This window comes from Elephas maximus, chromosome 5, assembly GCF_024166365.1.
Source record: "Elephas maximus indicus isolate mEleMax1 chromosome 5, mEleMax1 primary haplotype, whole genome shotgun sequence".
Lineage (NCBI taxonomy): Eukaryota > Metazoa > Chordata > Mammalia > Proboscidea > Elephantidae > Elephas > Elephas maximus.
Window position 1 is genome coordinate 122095327 of NC_064823.1, and position 7322 is coordinate 122102648.

General features: G+C 44.2%; 1 pseudogene; it reads right to left on the minus strand.

Moving 5' to 3' along the window:
* Positions 1-336: 336 nt before the first annotated feature.
* LOC126077229 (ubiquitin-fold modifier-conjugating enzyme 1-like) lies at positions 337-840 on the minus strand (annotated as a pseudogene).
* Between the last annotated feature and the right edge of the window lie 6482 nt (positions 841-7322).

Genomic DNA, 7322 nt, shown 5'->3' on the forward strand with positions numbered 1-7322 from the left:
GTGTCCAGGAACCAAAAAGGCTATGTCCCCATTTTCAATTACCCCCTTTCCCTCCAGGATCTAAAATTGCTCCACCTGGGAAGGGGCTCTAAGTTGCTTCTTGGTTTTCCAAGGACCAAGTCATCCCCTTCTCTGTGCAGCCCAACTTAGAAGCTCAGTAGCAATACTGTCTTGTTTTGTTTATTTCCTCAGCAATGCCTGCTGCAATTATTTAGAAACAGCTAGGAGTGGAGGGGGACAGGGGAAGCAGTTGGATGAGTAAGAAAACTGACAAAGAGGAAAATAGAAACCTAGCCTATCAAAGGCCTCTCTGCCCTGCCTCAGTTACTTGGTCCTTCATTGGTTTCATTTCCCTTTGTGCTGGATTATGCCCTTCTGAATCAGACTCGGAATTTCCACTGCCAGCCATGGGCCTAGCCCCAGAGCCATGAGATGAGCTAGTCCAAATTTGGGTATGTTCCTGGCCCACAAAAGCTCGAAGTTATTGGTCAGGCATATTTTGCCACCCCTGTACACCGTTGCTGTCTTTCCATTCAGTTCAAGGATGACAATTTTTGGAGCAGTAGTGGGATATGTGATAGGAATGTCAAAGCTGATGTCAAATTCATATTTGAGGAGGTCTTGGATATACCAGCATTTTCCAAATCACCAAGTCCCTTCCTTGTTGGACTCCAGACGGAACCAATCATTGTCTGCATTCTTGCTGTTCTCCACGTATCGAATAAGGGACTGATATTGCTACTTGAGTCGCTGCCTCCACAACTCAAGACCTCAATGTCCAGCATTAGTCTTCAGTACCAGGATCTCTGACATCACATGCTGGGTGGCCTCATTTGCCATCTTGGACCAGGGCACAAGAGCTGGGAGGCATTCTTAACTTCCAGTTCAGTGAAATCATTGTTGTCTCTCCAGGTGGGAGCATTCTTGCCTTTGGAACTAAGATCTCCAGTCCCGCAGAGCATAGGGTCGTGGGGACAGGAAACAAAAATTTGCAAGTGGGTCACTAGGGGTAATAGTGAGTGTTGCCACTCCTATTTCCACCTCTTGTTTCTTGTACTCACAAATCCTGGCTATGGGAAAAACAGCAACATATGTTGGACTCCAGTTTACAGCATATACAGCCTCCTGGAGGACATTTCCCTAACCCTGCAAGGTATTGCCACCTGCCTAGGGCAGTAATTGTGTCTTTAGAAGGCCATTACATTGTTCTATCAATTTAGCTGCTTCAGGATATTGGTGAACATGGTAAGACCAGTGAATTCCATGAGCATGGGCCCACTGCTGCACTTTATTTGCTGTAAAGTGAGTCCCTTGATCCTAGGCAATGCTGTGTGAGATACCATAGTGATGGATAAAGCATTCTGTGAGTCCAAGGATGGTAGTTTTGGCAGAAGCATTGTGTGCAGAGGAGAGAAATCCATATCCAGAGTAAATTCTATTCCAGTAAGAACAAAACGCTGCCCTTTCCAAGATGGAAGCAGTTAAATGTAATCAACCTGTCACCGGGTTGCTGGCTGATCACTTTGAGGAATGGTGCCATATCAGGAACTCAGTGTTGGTTTCTGCTGCTGGCAGATAGGGCACTCAGTAGTGGCTGTAGCCAATTTGGCCTTGGTGAGTGGAAGTCCATGGTGCTGAGCCCGTACATAACCTCCACCCCTGCCACCATGGCCACTTTGTACTTGAGCTCATTGGACAATGATGGGAGTGGCTGAGGAAAGAGGATGGCTGGTTTCCACAGAATGTGTCATTCTATCCACTTGACTATAAAAAAATCCTCCTCTGCCACGGTCACCCTTAGGTGATTATTTGGGTGAGTCACAAATATCTTCACTTCTTTGGCCCATTCAGAGAGGTCTATCTGCATACCTCTTCCTCTTCCCACCTTGTCTCCAATTTTCCAATCATATTCCTTTCAAGTCTTTGACCATGCAGTCAAACCATTGGCCATAGCCCATGAATAAGTATACAGTAGCACATCTGGCCATTTCTCCTTCCAAGGAAAGTGAACAACCTGGCACCCTACTCAAAGTTCTGCCCATTGGGAGAATTTCCTTCACCACAAGGCAATGATGAATCTGTGATACATCTCGCAACATGGATGAATCTGGAGGGCATTATGCTGAGTGAAATAAGTCAATCACAAAAGGACAAATATTGTATGAGACCACTATTATAAAAACTCTCGAAAAGGTTTTTTCCACACAAAAAGAAACAATCTTTGATGGTTATGAGGGAGGGGAAGGTGAGGAGGGAAAAACACTAAATAGACAATAGAAAAGTTGTAACTTTGGTGAAGGGTAAGACAGTATCATTGCTAGTATTCCATTGTGTGTATGTACCATAGTTTGTTTATCCATTCATCTGTTGATGGGCACTTTGGTTGTGAGAAGAAGCTCTAGCTTGTTACTGGGCCTTAGTAGATGCCTATGGTCTCCACTCCTGTCACATTACCTTCTCTCTCCCAGTCTGCACCTATGGCCTCATGGGGAGTTCCTTATAATCTCTGAAGAAGAGAAAGCTCATGCCTGGTTTACAGATGGTTCTGTGTGATATGCAGGCACCACTTGAAAGTGGACAGCAGCAGCACTATAGCCCCTTTCTGGGTCCTTTCTGAAAGACAGTGGGGAAGACAGCACAACTTGATGAAGGCAAGGCTGTGGGAGCTCCATAGACACATCCAAACTTCCTAAGGGACTGAATTACTGGGCTGAGGCCTGTGGCCCACGGTATCGGGGGACATCTAGTTCAATTGGCATAACATAGTTTATAAAGAAAATGTTCTACATCTTACGTTAATGAGTAGCATCTGGGGTCTTAAAAGCTTGTGAGCAGCCAACTAAGATACTCCACTGGTCTCATGCCATCTGGAGCAAGGAAGAATGAAGAAAACCAAAGACATAGAGCAAGATTAGTTCAAAGGATGAGTGGACCACAAGTACCACAGGCTACACCAGACTGAGTCCAGCACAACTAGCTGATGCCTGGCTATCACCACCAACAGCTCTGACAGGGATCACAATAGGGCATCCTGGACACAGCTGGAGAAAAATGTAGGACAAAATTCTAACTCACACACACATACACACAAAAGACCAGAATTAGAGGCCTGACAGAGACTGGAAAAACCCTGAGAGTATGGCCCCCAGATACCATTTTAAGTCAGCACTGAAGTCGCTCCTGAGGGTCACCCTTCAGCCAAATACTGGACAGGCCCATAAAATAAAATGAGACTAAATGGGCACACCAGCCCAGGGGCAGGGATAAGAGGGGAAGCGAGGACAGGAAAACTGGTAATGGGGAACCTAAGGTCAGGAAGGAGAGAATGTTGACATGTCATGGGAGTTGGCAACCAAGTCACAAAACAGTGTTTATCAATTGTTTAATGAGAAACTAATTTGCTCTGAAAACTTTTATCTGAAGTACAATAAAAACAAACAAAAGCTGTTTCTCAAAAGGAGAGTAATTATCTGCTGAGGATGGCATAGCTTTGTTCCAAAGTTCTACGGGTCTACACTGCGATTCACCGATAGAGGCCTGCCAAAGACTCCAAACACCATCTCTATCTGCTACTGACATTTCAAGAACCACTGGATCAGCTGGATCATATGGCCCAAGGGGCAGAGCAGCTTGCATGACAACCTGAACCTGTTGCAGATCCTTCTCTTACTCTGGGAGCCCCTCAAAACTAGCAGCTTTTTGAGTCACTTGATAAATAGGCTGGAATACCACACCCAAATGAAGAATGTGTTGCATCCAAAATCCAAAGAGGCCCACCAGGTGTTGTGCCTTTTTTCTAGTTGTGGGAGAGGCCAGATGCAACAACTTATCCTTCATTTTGGAAGGACTATCTTGACATGCCGCATGTCACTGGACTCCTAGAAATTTAGCTGAGGTGGAAGACACCTGAATATTTGTCAGATTAATTTCCTGCCCTCTAGCACACAAATGTTTTACCAATTAGTCCAGGGTCATTGACACTTCTTCCCTACTAGGTCAAATCAGCATAATGTGATCAATGCAGTGGACCAGTGTGATGTCCTGTGGAAGGGAAAGGCAATCAAGTTCCCTGCAGACTGAATTATGACATAGGGCTGGGGAGTTGTTACATCCCCCAGGTAGGGCAGTGAAGGTATATTGTTGACCATGCCAGCTTAAGGCAAACTGCCTCTGGTGTTCCTTAAAAACAGGTATGGAGAAAAAGGCATTGGCCATATTAATACTTGCATACCAGGTACCAGAAGATGTATTAATTTGCTCAAGCAATGAAACTACATTTCTAACACCAGCTGCAATTGGAATCACCACCTGGTTAAGTTTATAATAATCCATTGTCATTCTCCAAGATCCATCTGTTTTTCTGCACAGGACAAATAGGCAAATTGAATGGGGGTGTGGTGGGAATCACCACCCCTGCATCCATCTAGTCCTTGATGGTGGCAGTATCTCTGCAGTCCATCCAGGAATGTGGTATTGCTTTTGATTTACCATTTTCCTAAGTAGGGGCAGTTCTAATGGCTTCCACTTGGCTTCTCCTACCATAAAACACTTATTCCACTTGTCAGGAATCCAATGTGGGGGTTCTGCCAGTTGCTGAGTATATTTATTCCAATTATGCATTTTGGAACTGGGGAAATCACTACAGGACGGGTTCAGGGACACACTGGACCCACTATGAGATGAACCTGAGCTAAGACTGTATTAATAACCTGACCTCCATATGTCACCACTCTGACTGGTGGGCCACAGTGACATTTTGGGTCTCCTGGAATTAGTGTCATTTCAGAGCTGAATCAAAAAAAACAAACCCATTGCCGTCAAATCGATTCTAACTTATGGAGACCCTATAGGACAGAGTAGAACTGCCCCACAGGGTTTTCAAGGAGCAACTGGTAGATTTGAACTGCCAACATTTTGGTTAGCAGTCAAACACTTAACTGCTTCATCACCAGGGACCCAGTTCAGAGCCAGTATCCAGTAATCCCTGAAAGTCTAATTATTTCCTCTTCCCCAACGAACAGTCACTCTCGTAAAAGGCTGTAGATCTTTTTGTGGAAGGCTGGGAGAAAAATTAACAGTATAAATTTTTTGCAGTGTAGAGGAGCCCTTCCTCAAGGAGACCCAGCCTCCCCTTTATTCAAGGGGTTGTGTGTGTGTAAACTGGCTCAAGTCTGGGAATTGATTGAGGGGCTGTGACTCTATTCTGGTGAGTCTAGTTAGACTGCTATTTACTTGACTTAGAATTCTACTTGTAAGATCAAGTAAATATTTGGTAGATTTCCCATCTATTTCACTCCTAGGGACATCATCAGAATCGACTCGATGGCACTGGGTTTGGTTTTGGTAGGGACATCATGACTAAGTAGCCAGTGCCATAAGTTCATGCTAGTCAGACTATTCTTATCACTGCTTTGACTGCGCTGTCCATAGCAGTAACCAAAACCACCTTGTCTTTGTCGACTGAGTGTTACCACTTGACCCCAACTACTATGTGGTTTATTAGACCCATTGTAGTTAGGTATCTTAATTCAGTTAGGGCAGTTCCCACTGTCAAATTTGACTTACATAAAATAGCAATTACAGCAGTCTTCAGAGATGTAGAGGCTCTCGTCACGTATTTGTTCCTCAACATTGTGATAAAAGGTGTGTCCTCTGAGCACTCCATGGGTGGGTCTGTGGATCCAACCTGATAAATGCACTCTAACATGCCAGTTTTCCTAAGCTCTTGTATACCTTCTTCGAAATATATAAAGGCAGGCTTGGTACTTCAGCTGTGATCCATGCTTCCAAAAACCAACCAAATGAACTATTAGATCCTTTCTCAACCTCTTGAGCTGAAACTCTGAATGAAGAATCTGTGCTCAATAGGCCCATATCAGCAAACTCAGACTGATCTGATTTTATGTTCCTTGCATCATTATCCCATACCCTAAATAGCCATTTCCACGCATATTCCCCAGGTTTTTGTTTGTACATATTAGAAAAGTCAAGCAGCTCTTTTGGAGTGTAGCCTACCTCCTGGGTCACGCTTTGAACTTCACCTTCTAGGGCTTGCTGGTACTTAAGTCTAGTTATAAAATGGGTGGTGGGAACGTGTTGTATGGCATCTGCCTCAGGCAATGCCCCAAGCAATGACTCAGACACTGCCCCAGGAGATAGCTCAGACTAAAGCTCTTCAGACACACCTGGGTGGATCTCATTAGATAGGGGTGAAGGGGCTAATGGTTTTATTGGCAGGAGCAATTCAATGGAATTTAGGAGCTCAGTGTCCCCAGCTTCGCAATTATCTTCCCATATGTCCCCATCCCAAGTTTCAGGATCCCAATTCCTCCCAATCCTCCCATTTCCTCACTTTAACTTCAGACACCATTTGACGTTGGGAATTCAGTTGCTGTTGTAATTCAGCCATGCTTACTATAAGACTGGGTTTGAGTTTTGGCAATATCAGCTCTGTTACTACAAGAAATAAGGTTTCCTTTCAGGGAACAAATGGCAATTTTCAGGTCATTTATGTGGCACTTGAGTTTTGATGAGCCCCAAGCTCATCTTTTTCTTTTACCACTTTATCTAGTGAAAGTAGGACCAAACAACCAGCTTCCTCATACTTCTCATTCTAACAAAATTGTAGAAAGGTATCAAATATATGATTACCCGTAGCCTCACCTCTTACCAATACTTCATCTATGTTGTTGCTGTTAGGTGCCATCAAGTTGGTTCCGACCCATAGCATTCTGTACAACAGAATGAAACACTACCCGGTCCTGCGCTATCCCCACAATCATCGTTATACTCGAGCCCATTGTTGCAGCCACGGTGTCAATGCATCTTGTTGAGGGTCTTCCTCTTCTTTGCTGACCCTCTACTCATCAAGCATAGTGTCCTTCTCCAGGGACTGGTCCCTTCTGATAACATGTCTAAAGTATGTGAGATGAAGTCTTACCATCCTCGCCTCTAGTGATCATTCTGTCTGTACCTCTTCCAGCACAGACATGTTCATCCTTCTGGCAGTCCATGGTACATTCAATATTCTTTACCAACACCATAATTCAAAGGCAGTAGGCAGCAAGAACCCAAAAAGGTCCATACCCTTTAAATTAGTCATTCTCCCTGTAGGAGTTTTTCCTAAGACAATAGTGAAAAATTCAAAGATTATGTAAAAGATTTTTTTTAAAAAAAACATTTTGTGAATCTTCCCTCAGAAAGATAACTGGAGATGAGGATGATCTTTGTCTGACATGTACTCAGGTCCTGACATGCCAGTTAAGTCCCTGAGTGGTACAAGCAGTTAAGGCACTTGACTGCTAACCAAGTGGTCAGCAGTT